The sequence below is a fragment of the Trachemys scripta genome, chromosome 5 (assembly GCF_013100865.1).
Source record: "Trachemys scripta elegans isolate TJP31775 chromosome 5, CAS_Tse_1.0, whole genome shotgun sequence".
NCBI classification, from domain to species: Eukaryota; Metazoa; Chordata; order Testudines; family Emydidae; genus Trachemys; species Trachemys scripta.
This window is the reverse complement of record NC_048302.1, coordinates 18,485,556-18,503,257: the sequence shown is the minus strand read 5'-3', so window position 1 is coordinate 18,503,257 and position 17,702 is coordinate 18,485,556. Positions and strand designations below refer to the sequence as shown.

Sequence of the window (17,702 nt, the reverse complement as noted above, 5' to 3'; positions counted from 1 at the left end):
GTTTTAGATCCTTTTGACAACCAATTCTTGGGTTTTGTCCTTAAATTCCCCAAACCTCACACACATAACTGTGCTCATGTTCCCTGAATATCTTGTGTAGTTGTTTCACTTCTTTCTGACTATGTAATATGTGCGCAAGGGGAGGCCATGATGAAGACTATAAGAGGTCAAAGACTAACTACAGTTACACATCCTCTGCATTTGAATATGCATCCATTCTAGATGACAGATCTGCTTGTGTGGTTAAAACACGTTCTCCTAAGTTTTTTGCTACATTGCAAAAAAACTGAAGGGCACTTATTTTCTTATTTTTCTTGGCCTATTGCAAGGTAGCACGATGGAATATCATAGTAGTTGGTCATTTTGCTTCAATAGCCTGTTCAAGGAACTTCCCTGGAATTTCCACTGTAGGTTCTACAACATGTATTAATCTGAGAAAACAGCAAAATGGCTTGTGGAAGATTAATATCTTGGATTTATAGCTGTAAGGGAACATCAGATCTCTCATACAACACATCCTGCTTAATGACCAAATTGTACCCAAACATCTTTGGTTAGCCTCCTGGTTTAAAACCAAAAAATGTGGCTACTGACTGTTACAGGTAAGCCCCAGTCCTATGAAGTTTCTGTGGGATACCCTAAATTTTTTGTAACTACAGGCATTTAGGCTTTTACAAATGTAAAAAACAGGGAACAGAAATGAATTCAAGGTGTAACTCAAACAAGATCAACTTGTATTTGTTAAATTATCATATTACAATGAGATATTGAAAGGTAGATAGCACAGTAGTTCTTCACATGGCTGTAGCTGTCTATAAATTCGATATCTCCAAATGAGTTCCAAGTATTTTGGAGGATTGGGCCCATAATCTCTATTAGAATATTTTTTCTATTTGAGAAGAATCTTTTTTGGGACTCTTCATTAAACACAGCTAAAATTGTAGTCTCAACTTTTTTACTTCTTTACAGAGTATGAGAAGACCCAGCTAACAGTTTGCACTCTGAAAGGCAGATGCACATATATAAAGGGGTATTTAATTTAGGGGCAATTTAATTTCTCTATGGAAGTAGAGTTTGTAAAGACAGTTTCCAAGAGATATTATGGGTGCTTTTGTAGTTGCCAAATTCTGAACTTTTTTTCAATATATTAGAATTTTTAGCATAGATTTACAGTATCCTGACAAAGGTAATAAATGAAAATGGAATAAGATGTTTCAAAAATATATAGAATATTTGAAATTTTTCAACATGTTAACTAGTTTTCATTTGCCAAGCCCAGGCTTGTTGGCTAAATCCTGTTCTTATTCTCTGTTACAGTCTTCTAGTTTTATAGTTTTTCTGGAAACTATTTTTCCTTGTATTGCTTTTCTTAATTATACAAATCATTCCTCTTATTTTTCCTTCCCAAATAAGCTGAAGTCTATATACCACTAGTTTTTCATTTTAAAATGTTACTTAACAATAGCAACAAGGACCATGATGTATATTTAAAAATATATATTTTTTTAAAAAGAATCTTGTTTCCACATTGTAGAAGCCCATAAAAGGCTGCCAGACCTAGAAGAAGGAATGGATAACTGAGAATTTTGCATATGTTCTTATATCCACATGCTGTCCTCATTGTGTGCAATCCTATATGATTTTAAGTTATTAATTTTTCATTTTCATTAGTTTCTTTCTTGAAGTGCTGAAACTATTGATCACCTTTTAAGTGAATCTAATCAGTCCAACTGTTAAGAGTGATAGAATTTTGGTGCTGGGTCACATGATTACATTTTGAGGTCTTCAACTAAAGTAGCATTATCCCAAAGATTCATACATTTTTAAATCACAAAGACTTATTTGAGCTTCTGAAATGCAAGTAAAAGGTGATAATGCAATCTTCACTTTTCTTTTTCAACGGCACTGATTACTACACTCACTACTTTTACAAACTATGGGCCCTGATTGGGCAATGACTTGTGCACATGCTCAACACTGTGCGGCGATGTGGTTATGACTTCATGAGTAAGTGGCAGTTGATGTATGAAGGAATCCAAATCATAGCTCTGTCAGTTTATTGAGGCTTCCTCCAGTGTGTTCTCTTGCCCTCGTTATTATCCTATAACAGGCCCAAACTTCTCCTGTCAGTAAAGATTTGGTTGGAGGCGTTAGGTAGCTCTAAGAAGCATTCCGGTGGTACCCAAGTGAGTGCCCAATTTATATGTTGTGTACACGCAGATATGAGATTTGAATACAGCAGCAACTGTGTCTAACAGAAAAGCCAGTAGAGGATTTGTTTCTGCTTTAGTTAAATAAGAAAAGGCAGCCATGATACCTTGCAAGAATAGGAGAATAACAACAACTCATTCCACTGTGGGCATGGTGCTCAGATTTTCGGCGCCATAATTCTCTGACAAGGATCAGGATAACCAGCTGCTTGAGTGCTGGATTGGGGATTAAGTAAATAAAACCTTGCTTCTCAAGCTCAATGATCAACTCCTCCACTTACTGGTTGGGAATGGACCATGGCTTGGGCAAGCCTTTATTCTTGGCAGTTGAATGAACTGTGCTTGGAAGCGAAGACTAATCAGTCAGTGCCTTCTAAGCACTAATGGGACCTTACAGTGGTTTTGTATGTCTGCATGGATTTCAAAGATCCCACCGCATTTTAGTAAAAGAATTAGGAGTTTGCCCCAGTACTCTGGGCTAAAATGACACCTAAGACAACACCACATCCTGACACATCACACACTCTATGTCCTTGTGCAGATTTCTATAGCCTTGTTGTCTACTTGGCAGCTGGCCTTCAGCAGTGGGTGAACTTCTGTGCAGTTCATGAACTGCTTTAGGACCTTTCAGAATGGGAAGTGCTAATACATGTTTTATTAAAGAATAAGCTGCTTCTAACACAAATTATTTCCATCACTTTTATGGTTTCCTGCGCTTAATTTTTGTTCATATGTCTGTTTTATCTGTTAAATGGCATGTTAATGGTTAATAGCTTTGCGTTTTGGTTTCCAATGGTAGAGAAGCATGGATATCTTTGGTGCTTTATGTTGTGTGAATGCTGGCTTCTCTTGTGTCAGTCACTAACAAAATATATCATTCTAAAACTATAGATGGTCAAGAAGATCCTAAAGCTATAGATGTTCAAGAATATGTTTTCCATCTTACATTACACAGAAAGCTGTGCTTAGTAGTTAAGTAGCTTGCTTGATTTTATTAAGCTATTGTTTGTTTTTCTGGTTATCCAGGGAGTTGTTTGTGGCTGCTTAAAGGTTGATGCTATGACATAATGATACTGTCAGATTCAGTTAAATGCATTTGTGCTCTGTGCAGTACTTTTAGAAATTTATAACAAGAAATTTAGTTTGAAGAGCTTCCATCTGGCAGCTCACCGAGGGTTAGTGATTACTCATGGAAGCACAATTCACATTTTTTTTAAAAGGAAAATGGTGCGGTGGTATCAGTGAAGTGCTTTCTAAAACAAGGTTTTCTAACTCACAGAAGCAGTATCTGTACCATATCAGCAAATGACTAATGAGAAGCCTAATTTTTCATGCCTCTGTAGTAAAAAGAATGAAGGCTCACACAAAAATCAACCTTATGAGCTGCATCTTAAAAAAAGAAAAGTGAATGTGGTGTGAGGGTGTGGGTTGATGAAAACTCCATGCTCATAAGTTATGTCAAACGTCATGATTGCAAGGTGAACCAAAATCCTGCAGACTATTATTATTTATAGTCTATTACTACCTAGAAGGCCCAATTTGATTGGGCCTGTTGTATTAGGTTTTACTTCCTAAAACTCCCATTGACATTAGCTGAAACTTTTGTGTTAATAAAAAAGGTTAAGAGGGGTGTCTCAATAAAGACATGGAAAAGTGGTGACCATTCATAGTGGGTAGTATATTTATAATGCAAGTCAATCACTACCACAAATACTACTTAGACTTACTGTGGTATTTCCCATTTGAAAACCCAAGTTATGGCTTCATACCCCTGGAGGTGTACTGGGGTGCATGGTCAGATGTGTAGCAGCCAACCTGTAGTGACTGGAAAGTATCTGCATGTGGTAAAGGCAGGCATAATGCCTCGAGGTACTAGAGTAGGCTGTTGTGCCCTTAAGGCTTAGCACCTCCACATCCTCCTAGGTGTGCGGCAGTAGTTTTCTAGCTCGGTCCCCTGCCGTCTAGGTCCTTGAACTTTGGGGTGTGCAGTATAGCTCATCTCCAGTGCTCAGGAAATAGTGCATGCTGAACCTTAAGGGGCTCCATGAATTTTCCACACTCCCTGCACAGCAGTGCAAAAGGAATCGTGGTTTTGTACGAAGTCATAAAGAATATGGCAGTAAAGTAAACCAATGTGCATGATTGATGTTGACTAGACTTTTTATTTTTTAAATGATGCCCATAAGTATATACTAGAGCTGGTCGGAAACATGTAGTCAAAACATTTTTTCATTGGAATTGTTTTCCAGACCATCAAAATCAAAAAGTTCTGCAGAACCTTGTTGATTTCAATGACATTTCAATAAAAACTAGGTTTCAAAACCTGCGTGGGTTCTTGCCAGATCATCCACTCCGTTCCTTGGCAGCCCACCTAGCGGGTGACAGGGGACCAGGAGCTTGGAAGCCCTGGGAATCCTGGTTCCCAGGATCCCAGCTTCTTGCCTGCTCAGGTGTCCAGTCTCCCTGACTCTGGGACAGCCTGCCAGATGGGTTGCTTCGAAGTCGGGGCTTCCAGGGTCCCTCACTCTAGGGCAGTCTGCCTGGAAGGCTGAGGCTTCCAGTAGAGTTGGGTGGCGAGAGGTGAATGCATTTCACAGAGAATTTAGAATGAAACCAGATTTTGAAATCTTCCTTGGAATGAAAGTGCCATTCTTCACCAAGCGCTTGGGTTGATATCTTTGTTGGTATCTTTTGTTAATTCATTCATGCTGTATATTAACATCACTCTGAATCTTGGGTACCAAGCATCTGACCTGGGTTGGCAAATATTTTCATAAGATGTATATTTCCATCACACTGAAAATATACTCAGTGTTCTTTTGGTGCTTTACTGCCAATTATGAAATGTCTGCACACTTTTAAGTCTATGAAAAACACATTATTATTTTTATTCAAGAAGTTAGTTTTAAAGAAAATGCTTTTCCAGAAATTTTTGACATCCTCATTATGCAGTAATTTTATGATCCTAGCTGAGCAATATTTAGTTATAAAGCACAGTTAAGGGGGTTTGAGATTATGCTGTTTGTCCAAAACAAAGGTAGTGTTCCTCCCTCTTTCCCCTCCCTTTTTTCCACCTGCTTGCAGAAAGCTATATTTCTTCAGACAAGGCTCATAAGTACCCTTCTGTGCTTGATTTGGGCCTCCAGGAAAGGCTCACAGCATCTGTAAAGCTGGCAGCAAAATGGTATTTCCAGGCAGACAGAGTGTTGCAGGGTAGAGAGCCAATCCATGGCTTTGTCTGAGCAGCTGAGAACTTCATCCGAGTAATACCACGGTGTACAGTAACACAGACCTGTGCCATGAGCAAGTAAAGCATTGAGCAAGTGTTGGGGCCAATATTTATAGACCACTACGTAGCAGCCCTGGAGAGAGGGGGAGAGAGAGAGAGAAATCACTGGCTGAACTGAAGGCAATTTTATTTCAGATTTTTGCCCTTAAACAAAGTTTGGGGTTTTTTTCACTGTCAGGTTTAATCTCCTCTTGGCAAGTCCTAATAGTCTTGCTCCAAGTTCTGACTGGGAGGAAACAGAATTAAAACAAGAAGCTTGAAGGTAAGTAATTAGCTAATTCGGTATCACATTTACTTTGTGTCCTTGCCTGTGTGCTGCCCTTTGAGGGCACTGCATCAATAAGCAAGACCTAGGATACGTGTTCTGGCTAATAAGTAGTACTGCTGATGTTTAAGGATGTTTTTGGGAGTGTGGTTATTTTGTGTATAGTTACTGGGGAATGTCATGTTGATTCTTATTTAGTAATGTGCTTGAAAAGGGCAATTGGTGTTGGTGTGGGAACACTCACCTCACAGCAGAAAGTCATAACTTGGGAATGAGAACACTATTTATTAGTAATTTATTAATTGCTGTTTTTAAAGCATCTATTGCTTGCAGTATCTGGATGCTTGCATTTGCACCATAAGCTGTTCTTATGTCATCCTGGGTGTGCTGTGTTCTTTTTAATAGCAGAAAGCTAAATAAAAATGTTGGGTAAGCTCTCCTGAGTGAACTGCTATCTAAGTTGACAGTCAGAGTCACTGCTGTGATGGCTATGCAGGAGGAGTAGGATAGTAGGTAATAGCAATGCTCAAACATTTCATGTAAAACAGTATATTTGATTAGAAGGAGAGAGAGAAACTCTCCCTGGTGCTTGGATGATTCTTACAAGGAGATATAGAAAACACCCTTTATAGAATGTTCTCTGATAATAGAAAGGAAATGAGTTTTTATAACGAACTGTTATAACCAAGGTGGAAGAAAGATTCTCCCCCTTCTCCCTCCACACAGGTAGTTACAAACAGCATTTGAAAAATGAGTCTCTTTCCATTACATGCCATAACTTTTCAGCAACCTCCACCAAACATATGGGCTGCTGAGTTCATTAGTCTTCTTTGTTTGCATATTCCAGGATGTAATTTTAAAAGCTGGGTTACCTAAAAAGGGGATAATTCTTCTAAACCTCTTTCCTGGCACAGGTAAAATCTGTGCATTTAGACATTTATGTTTACCATTCATAGTTCAGTGAAGATTAATTTGTTGCATAAAGAACACAGCATTTTCCTGAATGAAATTTATCAGTTGACAGCCCTGAAATTATTTCTTTAAGTTAAGAAAATATGGGCTTTGGCACTGGTTTAAGATTTTGGAGGACTGTTTGGGAGAGTAACTTGCAACTCTAGAGGGTTTTTAAACAAATACGCTGTGAATATATGTTAAAAACAAAAATGTATTAAAATAATTTTAAGGTTGAGGCACAAACTAAAAAATACAAGGAACTGCAGGGTAAAGGCTCACAGTATAGCCTTAACATGACCTGTTAACACTCTGCAACACATAGGGTATGTAACACCATCTACCATCCACTGTGTTGAGACTCCTAAGGACAACAAAGTGAGTTAAAGATGAAGTGTAGCAGCCATGAGGCTGTATTTGGTTTGTTTGGACCATTTGGATATTTAGCCTCTAATGTTGCTTTATTTTTTTATTGTGATGTAAAACTAACTTGGTTTGAGGAGATGTGATGGGTTTCTGGGGTACAATCTGGAACTGGGGTACCGTTGTGCCCCCTTAACTTTCCAGACTGGGCCGTCTCTCACAATGCTTTGCTAGTGACAAGCAGCAAACCCCTCCAGATGCTGTTGTCATTCAGTACAACAGCATGTGGAATCACACACCCAGCTAAATTGCATCAGTGCTCCCTGAGCCATGCAGGAATCACACAGAGAAAGGCACCAGCAAATCTCCAAGTCCCCAGCATTGCACCCCCGGAATAAATCATCTTGCCCTGGTCAGAAGCCTGACCAGTGTACGGTTATTACCCAGTCCACCTCTCCCTCTATGTGGAGAGGACACACACTAGCCTTTGTCAACTGAGCTGAAATATTTCCCAAGCACTTCAACCAAAACACACTGTTTTTGGTAAAATATAAAACAGATTTATTAACCACTCAAAGATAGATTTTAAGTGATTATAAGTGGGAGGCACAAAAGGTCAGAGATAGTTACCAAAGAAAATAAAAGGTAAGCACACAGTCTAAATCTTAAACCTTATTAGACTAGGCACTATTTAGATCAAGCAGGTTTTTTAATCCCACTGGATGTTGCAGGTAGGTTACAGTTATTAGTACACAGGCTTCCCCATTAAGCCTGGGACCAGTCTCCTCAGTTCAAGTCTTTTTTCTCCCAGTGTTCTTGTTGCTTCCAGCGTAGGTCGGGGAGGAGACAGGTAGCTGCATGATGCCACTGTCCCTTGTTTTATACCCTCAGTCCATGTGCCTGGAAAATGGAAAATATTAGCCCAGACGTGTCCTGGTGGGCTTTGCTGAGACACAGAGTTGAGCAGTGCCCCGTTGTGTGATGCTTGCGCAACTCTCTTACAGAATTACAAATCCCTTGTTTACAACTCCCCTGCTGATTAACGGTCATGATGATCTTTCAACGCCCACCTGTGTCAGTCACCTCCTTTGTTGTCACTGGAGAACTAACAGTGGACGACTCCCAACATTACAACATATTTCAATAACAACTACCTGTATATAGCAAAATCTCATAACTTCATACATGCTAACGCTATACATATTTTGACAGAACAGTGGGTTTCAGCAGATCATCACCTTTCATATGATGTCTTACATGGCATGTTGTATATGAAATATCACAACCATTTATGAATGATGGATATGGGGGCTACAGGGGGCTACCTTGAGGTACAGGGTGTCACGGGGGAGGGGAATTAGAAAGGAAAAATAATTAAAATCTCACTGTTATTTTCAGTTAGCTATGAACCCCAATGATTTTCAAGAACTCCAGATGAAGAATGGGGACTTGCAGAGAAAAGATGCATAGTTAATAATCATGCTTTTATGTATACAAGATGTGCCCCTGCCCAAACATTCTGTATGTGTTGGAACACTTCTTGACATCACAGATACTAGAAATATTGGGAGGTTGTATTGGAAAATCCAGCAAAGAAGAAGGGAATATACTTATGGTAGAAAGACAATTAACAATAACAGAACTGATCTGTAGGTAGGCAGAAATAAACACCTCTCAGTATGGAAGTTATAGCAGAAGATGGGCATTACAAATAAATGTGTAAAAATCTGCTGGGTCGCTGCTGAGCTTAATAAAACACGGGGTGTTACATCAGTTTTTGAGGTTTATAAAAATACAACCAGCACAATTTCATCTCATAAAAATATATTTATGTATTTAACCACTTAAAGGTGATGTGGATGTCCCCTCTGTTCCCAGCAACATAGCTAAGAGGCAGCTGACTGGGGGTGAGAAAGGATGTAGCTGTTGTGAGAGTCTGAACTCTGCTGTACGTGGGCACAACATGCCAGTGGACTGGACTCCGCAGCCTCAGAATTTCACAAGTCGTGAATGAGTAGGTTCCCACATTTCCGTAGACCTAGCAACACCAACCTCTGAAAATAGATTTGTTCTTGTGGTGTTGCACAAAGCCTGGTTTTGCTTGCCTTGTGCACTTAAGTGGCTTATGAGGTGTGTTTTGGGCAAGCACACACTGCAGACTTGTGTCAAAAACTGCTAATATCCCATTCCTAAAACACTCTCGTTTGAATTTTATTATTAATTATTATTTGTATGATCGTAGTGCCTATGAGCCCCAGCATGGACCAGGACTCCATAGTAGAAGGTGCTGTACAAAGAGCTTACAGTCCAAGTATAAGACAAGAGACAACAGTTGGGTATAGACAGATGGGGCAGTACCAGGAAACAGTGGGACAACATTGGTCAGTATATTGGGCAGTGGTATCAGCACACTAGAAGTTTAACTGTTCTCAAGTTTGATTTATTTTACACCTTGTGTTCATGTCAATCTCGGTATAACCAAGTATAAAATTATGTATGATATGTAAACCTTTATAGGTAGCTTTTTTATTGTAAATCCCCCTCCTAAGTTTCATAAGCCTATATATAGATGCTTTAACTTCAGGGGGAGGAACCAAGTTAGCCTCTTGGTCAATGGTTTCACTGGAATATTGCTGTCATTAGGTGGAGGGAGAGACTCACTTTCAGATAGGCAGGACCAATCAAGTAAAGCCCATTTCGTCTGTATGCAATCACCTAAGTCTGACTTTCTTTCTGGGTTAGGGTAGGGAGAGTCACAAACTTCATGCTGACTAACTGTAGGAATGATGATGTGATGAGATAAAACGGATTAGTTCTCGCCTGCCTGCCTGATGTCTATACACCTGGGAGGACTCTTGAAGGGGCTGCTTCCTGAAACAGATGTAAGGGAAGGGGCCAATCAGAATTAAAATGTTCCTCCCACGACCTCACCAAATCGATGGCAATGGGAGTAATGAGAAGGGAAAGGAGTCTGTTTTTTGTAATGATGGGCCCTGCACCAGTCTCTAGGAATCAGGGGAGAAGTGGGACCGAGTAAAACCCCTCAAAAACAAAATCCTCAACTTTATTAGCTTTAAGAAAAAAGACCACCAGGTTCTTGTCCTGTCTCCCATGCCAGTGCTGTGTATGAGATTACTCCAGTGCTAGAGCTGTCATCTCCCCAAAATCATAAGATTAGACTTAAAAATCTTGATATTTTAAAAAATAATTAATGTGTTCCTTCTATTTGTGTTTGGTTTTTTGAGCCTGTCAAGTTCATATTTTTAGACTTTCCTCAGCAAACACGAGGATTAGAAACTTCTGTTTTTAATGAAAACATGACTCCAGGAGCTGAGAGTTTGTGAAAAAACACCAAATATTATGAGACATGCAATAGAATTCTGAGCGTTGGCAGCACGGGGAGTTGCCATGCTTCTTTACAGCTCTATAATGCTTGGGCTTGGATCTGGATTATCTTTGTTTCCTCTTGAATGTCAGGCCAGCCTGGTCTCTGGCTTGGTCAAGTGAGAGCTCAAGCAACCCATGTACCTTTAAATCACTTGTGTAGGCCAGGATTGTGTAAAATACAGGTGTTTTGTTTTATAAATTTGTTTCACTTACCTTCATGTTCCATTTGTGCAGGCTACTATCATTCCATATAACTAGCTGATCGGGAAGGAATGGCAGCTCCATCGAAGCTTCTACATGTGCAGACCGTGGGTACTCAGCAGAAAACTATTTTCCTCTCAGTAATTCCCACTAGAACTTTACCTTTGGTTCCTGGCTGTGTATTTAGGTCTGTCTGCAGTTGTGACATGAAATGTTAAGTGACATGTTTCAACAGTTTTACTATTTTCGGCTGAGAAGTTTCTTGTGCTTGTTTTGCTAAGGCTGCTTTTGGTGTCAGAGGTTATCCTTTTGGTTATTTACCTCACTGCAAGTTACTGCTAAATGCAGAGCCTCACGGTAATTAACTGTGATTGCGGATAGTTTTGTGCTTTGTTTTAATTAGCCTAAAATTGTACAAGCAAAACATGACTCTCTTTTTCCAAACAAATCCTGGGATTGGGATTCAATCTACAAGGCTGTAGTATTTGTATTCCATTAGCACCCTCAGTGTGCTAGGCAGGGTTGAAACACAAAACAAGATGCAGTCCCTACATCGAAGAACTTAGTTTTACAAAAGTAATGTATGGAGATATACCTATCTCATGGAACTGGAAGTGACCCTGAAGGGTCATCAAGTCCAGCCCTCTGCCTTCACTAGCAGGACCAAGTACTGATTTTGCCCCAGAACCCTAATTGGCCCCCTCAAGGATTGAACTCACAACCCTGGGTTTAGCAGGCCAATGTCAAATCACTGAGCTAGCCCTCCCCCTGAAGGGAGGAAGAGGGGAATACAGTCAGAGAATGTGTGTGTACGTGAGCATGCATATAATATAGATATATGCATTCTTTATATTTTTATTGTTTATATTGGAGCTGTTTGGAACCTTTACAAGGTGTTCACAGCAAATAATATATGTGAGCCCTTCTGGCTAGGATGTAGGATGTTTAGCTTTTTTTTTGAGTGCCTATGTCCATTTCTGGCATCTACAGTTTTACAAGGACTTGCTATTTGTTGCGAGAAGAACCAGGAACTTTGAAAGAAACACAGTAGCTGGAGGCTGAGTGGAAACTCACACTATGTGAGTTCGATAGTATCTGTAGAAAGGGACTGTCAGGCGTTCTCTGTTCAGGTTTCTTTTCTTTTGTAATGGTCTGAGTGATTTATTTCAATATTTGTAGTATGTGTTCTATCATCTCTATCTTCAGTTCAGTCTACATCATTAGACCTGAAATTTAGCCTTAGGCAGGTCCCTATGCGATCCATAATGCAGCTGAACAAACGGCCATGTAATTTACCCTTTTTCCAAAATGCTACATAAATATGAGTGCTGCCTAACTCCAGAGAAATGTCTATCCACCTGCCTCTTTCTGTCTCCTCTATTTGCCTACCTGTGACTTTGGGAGCATTGTCACAATAGAGGACTGTGTGACCAGCTGGGAGCAAATGGTGAAGCACAGAAAAGAGAGCTCATGATACTGCCTATCAGGGGAAGAGGAGTTTACCTTGTGGACTGACTTGATGTTCTGCTCCTATGTGGCATATGAGCCGCATGTGGTAGCCTCCAAGACAGTGGTTCAGCCATTCCTCCTCCTTTTGCTTGTGTTCCCTCTGTTTCACCCCGCTGGCAATACGGCTCAGAAGTGCTCTTCTCTTGCAGAGCTCCTCTTCTCTCCAGGAACATAGAACCCTGCTTTGACTGGGTGTAGTGGTTCTGGGTTGTTATCCATCTTTTGCAAGTATCCTCTGCTGTGGTACATACATGCAGTGAGGCATTATGAATTACTGCAACCTGAATTAACATTGGAAATTTTTTTAAATGGGAAAAATAAGGGTATTTGGCACTCAGACTTGCATTTAGACGTCACTGTAAAGTCTCTCTAATCAGAGTACTTTCCTTCTGATATAGATAAAAATAGAAACTTCAGTTTCTAACAGCAACATAATGTGTAGATACCACAAAAGGCCTTAATGTCTGAGTAAAAGACTACTCAGCATGCATGCAGGTGCACATTTAATAGACTGTGTGTTTGCAGAAGGTAATATTTGTGGGCACCAAGTTTCCTTGATCATTGATCTTAATCTCTTTTCTTTCATGTAGGAAGTCCAGTCTTATGTGACTAAGCCTTGTTCTCTTATCCAGTTGTTGAAGTAATGCTCATTTAGATCAGATCAAGGATGCAAAGAATTACACGTGCTCATTCATTAATGCTTATTGGTTTAGAAATCGTGTATGCCGTGTCAAACATCCCATTGCATTTTATTCAGGCTTTTCCATGAACATCAAGTAGTCCAATCAGTATGATTATCTCAGACTTTCATGCTGCTGTAGAACAGTGCAAAGTTTTGTTTTGTTGATGATTCTGGTTTATTTTTGGAGGGATTGTGTGTACCAGGCCATTCATGGCCCCCTGCTGGAGGCCCCTGAGGTCCAAATATACCCCCTCCCAAGAAAGTAGTAATGAAGGTGGGTCCTTCAGGCCTGCCTAGAGAGGCTGCATGGAAGCAGCCAATCAGAGTCCAGCAGGATTACTGCAATCCATCCTGAATTTTTCTAAAATAACGTCCCTCTATTGAAAATCACATTTGTCAAAAGTCTGAGACTGTGCCACACCAGTGCTAATAATACTGCTAGCCCAAGGCAACAGTGGAAGTCTGATGTAGATTTAAGTTCTGATCTATCTCCTGAATGAGCAAGAGTACAAATAACTTGCTTGAATTCACAGAAGGAAGTGTTTGGGGGAAGTGACTGGATCCTCTGATCTGCTCTTGAGTTGGAGATGGTATACCTCTTATCAGCTGATTTCTGGATTTGAGCAGATAGGAAGGTGGAGAGTTATTCCGTAACCTGAACACATATGGAACTTTAGAAATTAACTGCCTGGAGGAAGAGTGAGCCTGTTTTCTAAACCATATATACGACGATGAAAGGCCTGCTGCCTACCATCTTGAGTTGGCACTCTAGAAACATTCCCTCTCAGCAGGGGACAAAATATACTGATTTTTCTTAGTGGTCTAGAATATGTTTCTTGGCCCCACAGGCCATATGTTTAAAATCTTTCTCTTAAGGTCAGCATAGCCTTTGCTTGGACTTTGCTCTGTGTGCCAGAGCACTGGAGCAGGACATACTGCTTTAGTAGAACTTGAAATAAATCAGTGAATTATAGTTTATTTACTGTATATCATCCCACCTCAGAAAGCTCAAGTGTAAAGTATGATTTTTAATTAACAAGCACATTGTCCCAGAGCTTTGACTTGGAAAATTACATATCAGTACATGTACTGTTTGGCAAACCATTCTTTTCTCCCAAGTAGCTATAAATAATATCCCTCTGCTTCCCAGCCACCTTTTGTTTCCTCACATTTAAAAATCGTAGCTACATGTTCAGTATTAATTGCCAAAGTACAATAAATGACTGGCAATAATTGAATAAAGCTATGCAATTCTCTATGCAAAAATGATTTTTATTTTCCATCACCTCATCTCCTTAACTTCATCACTACAATGATCTGTCTTTACATCCAGTAGCAGTTTTGTCTACTAGCCTTGAAACATATCTCTATGTTTATTGTCAGAACTCTGCCAGCAAATTGAGCTTGACAATCAGAAAGGAAAATTGGGGAAAGCAGAGTGACCTAGGACACACAGTTCTACTAAAATCTTTCAAGGCTCTTGGAATACTTTTTCTTTTGGAGTGAATCAAATTACAAACGGAGAGGTTAGTTTTGTTAGCTAATCATTAATGTAGAACCAGTGAATTTTTGGGCTTGTAATCCTTTCTCTTGCTAATTAATGGCATATTTTTATTTTGGAAATATTCTTTCTCCTAGTTGTTAGCTAAAACATCTACAATTTAAAAGATAGCACTTGGGGTCATGGATAGTGATTTGACCCTCTGTTATAACAATATTGTACAAATCAGCCTTTCAGCTCCGGAGTAAACTAATTCTGTATGCACCCTCTAGTGGTCAGTGAAAAGTTAGAAACTATATTGCTATCGGAAGCATTGCTTGTCATTCCTCTTGCTTATCTTTGCAGCTTGAGACAAGTTGCTGAGAATCAATAAGAGGGCTGTTTCTAGGCCTTTTGTGTTTAAGGGGTGTGTTGAGGCCGAAACATTAAACTGTGCCCTTCACTTGACAAATTAATAGATTAGAGTGTAACAAAAGAATAACGATATCACCTGTATGTGTTATACTAAGAAGGAACTAGAACACCTCTGTTCAGGAATCCTGATCGCTTAATAGAGACAGAGGAGATTGTGTGTTCTGCTGCCTCTTTCACTCTAATTTTCCCTTTCACCTGCTTAACTCCATCCTTTATCCAAAAGTAATAAGAATGGAGATGTGCTTGTTTAATTCCTCCCCTCTTTTCCTCAAATGATTGCCCTAAATCTGCTTACTATTTAAATAGAAACTTAATTCTGATTTACTTTAGTCACAGCACCTCCAAGTGACTTGTACCACTGGGGTCACTCAAGTGATGCAAAATGTTCAACTCTATTCCTCCCTCCCTCCACTGCCTGTGCAGTGAGCCACTGCTGGTTCAGGGATGGAACTAATATAGATCCCTGTCTGACAGTGCTCTGATACTGTACTAAACTGGCAGGATTACCTCCATTTTAAATGCTTCAGGGGTGTCATGCCCCAAGTACTTTCTAACACAGGCCACCAACATAGTGTTAATCTCAGCACTGTTCATAGAGTGCATGTACTTCCCTGGTGTATGTCTTCAGGACTACTCTGCTGTGCTACTTTTGCCCCACTGTCCTTTTTGCTGAATGTAATGCAGTTGTGGTATAGAAAAGGGGGGAATAAAGAGGATTGACAGGGTAGCAGTATGGGCCCCAGCAGCAGTTATTGTGGGTTGTTATTGTGTCTCTAAACACCTAGAGTTGTATATTGTGAGGAGGCAGAGAGGTGTGTGAAAGTTCCTTGCTACTGTTCTTACATACTTAAAGCAAAAACAATTTTTATTTCATGGTGGGGTACAGTAAATATCTAATGTGAGCGGGTGTTAGTTATTAGCTCTCCCCAGCCTGCTTCCAATGATGATATACCAGCTGAGTGCTTTTTGTCTCTTGACAGGCACAGGTTTTCTGCAATCGCTCTTAGAAGTTTTTAGAAAGGGAAATTTCAGATCATATTGTGTGCTGAACGAAAAGGGACACTATTTTGGAGATGCAGTAGTTGTTCTGGTACTGAACTAGTTCAGTTATTGTGGAAATGGGAACTCTCGTTAAAGTTTTTTTTTGGAAAAGGGACTATGTAAAAGTGTTATTTATCGTTGCATGTCCTCTACATATTTCCACTCTTGTCATATGTGGGGACCAGTGCTGTTGAACAATGCAGCCTTCTACTAGCAGTGCCTATTGGAGCACTCACGTGCCCCTTCCGTGTCCCTCCCCTCTGCATTCAAGCATGTTCAAAGGGTAGAGCTATAAAAGGGGTGCAGCAGTGGTTTCTGCCGCTGTTCCGTCCAACCACTACCACGGAGAGAGTGAGCCTTCTTCAGGATTCATGATTCTTAGCAAATTAGATAAGTGTCTTGCTTTTCTGTAAATAGTTACAGTCCTCACAATTGGGTTAGCCTTAGTGTTACTGTTAGTTTATGGCAGATCTGAAGAACAAGAAACATGAATTTAAGTGATGTGCATCATATCCTGAAGTTTTTCCAGTATCTGACACACATGCGCCATGCCTAAAATGCTTAGAAGAACGTCACTCTCCTTCTCAGTGTACTGTCTGCAAGATATTTACATCCTGAGCCAGAAAGAAGAGGCAAAACAGACTGCAGGAAGCCTTCTTGGCTAAAACCTCTGAATTCGAGGGCTCTGAGTTTCCGGATCATGGAAATAAGAGGCCTGGATCAGCTCCAGGACCTTCTGGTTCCAAGAAACCCTCTACATCTAAGTCATTGTTTTTGGCACTGAGCTCAATGTCAAAAGGACTGACCAGTCAGCAGCAAAAACCTCAGACCTACATCCAAAATGAGTATTGATGGTGGCTGAAACTGGCTTAGACAATAGGAGTTCTACACATGAAGCCTGTACGGAACCAGGACCTTCAATTCCAAGGAATAAGAAGGTCAAGACCAAGCATCTTTCAGGGCCTGGCATTATCTTCTGGTCTGGGGTCTCATCAGATCTTTCAGTTAATGAGTATGAGGATCCGAGACAGGTCAGACACGGAGGTCACTCTGTTCAGTAGGTATTGAAGAAATTGACAGATCCCCCTGTATCACATCAGCACTGATATCTTCTGAAGTGGTTTCTACACAGATACTTGCAAAACTGAACTCCTCTGATCCTGTCCACACTTCACCAGCAGAAAAAAAGAGGGTTAGGTAAGGATCTGACACAACACTCTCACAAAAAACACAAAGCTGATTCCTCACCATGTGGCTCTTCTGTGATGTTACTGCCACCTCCGAGAACCACCTGCGTATTCACCTAGGAAGACTATCTCACCCTTGTTACTACTTCTGTGGTATTACCAATTGTTTCCTTGTCAGATATGGGCTTGTCATAACTATAAAGGGAAGGGTAACAACCCTCCTGTGTACAATACTATAAAATCCCTTCTGGCCAGAGACACCAAAATCCTTTTACCTGTAAAGGGTTAAGAAGCTCAAGTAACCTGGCTGACACCTGACCCACAGGACCAATAAGGAGACAAGATACTTTCAAATCTTGGTGGGGGGAAGGCATTTGTTTGTGCTCTTTATTTTGGGTGTGTTCGCTCTTGGGACTAAGAGGGACCGGACATCAATCCATGCTCTCCAAATCTTTCTGAACAAGTCTCTCATATTTCAAACTTGTAAGTAACAGCCAGGCAAGGTGTGTTAGTTTTATCTTTGTTTTCTCAACTTGTAAATGTTCCTTTTGCTAGAGGGTTTACCTCTGTTTGTTGTAACTTTGAACCTCAGGCTAGAGGGGGTTCCTCTGGGCTCTTTGAATCTGACTACCCTGTAAATCGATCCTGATTTTACAGAGATGATTTTTACCTTTTTCTTTAATTAAAATTCTTCTTTTAAGA

The 17,702-nt window shown here is 40.2% G+C and overlaps 1 protein-coding gene across 3 annotated transcripts in view; it reads left to right on the top strand.

Moving 5' to 3' along the window:
* BMPR1B (bone morphogenetic protein receptor type 1B) overlaps positions 1-17,702 on the top strand; it is a 276,624-nt gene that overhangs the window by 105,419 nt on the left and 153,503 nt on the right. The window contains exon 4 of one of the 3 annotated variants that reach the window (XM_034772217.1): positions 5,678-5,761. The exons of the other annotated variants lie outside the window; for them this stretch is intronic. The gene's annotated coding sequence lies outside the window, so the exon portion shown is untranslated. The remainder of the gene's footprint in view (positions 1-5,677; positions 5,762-17,702) is intronic. 3 annotated transcript variants of the gene reach the window in all.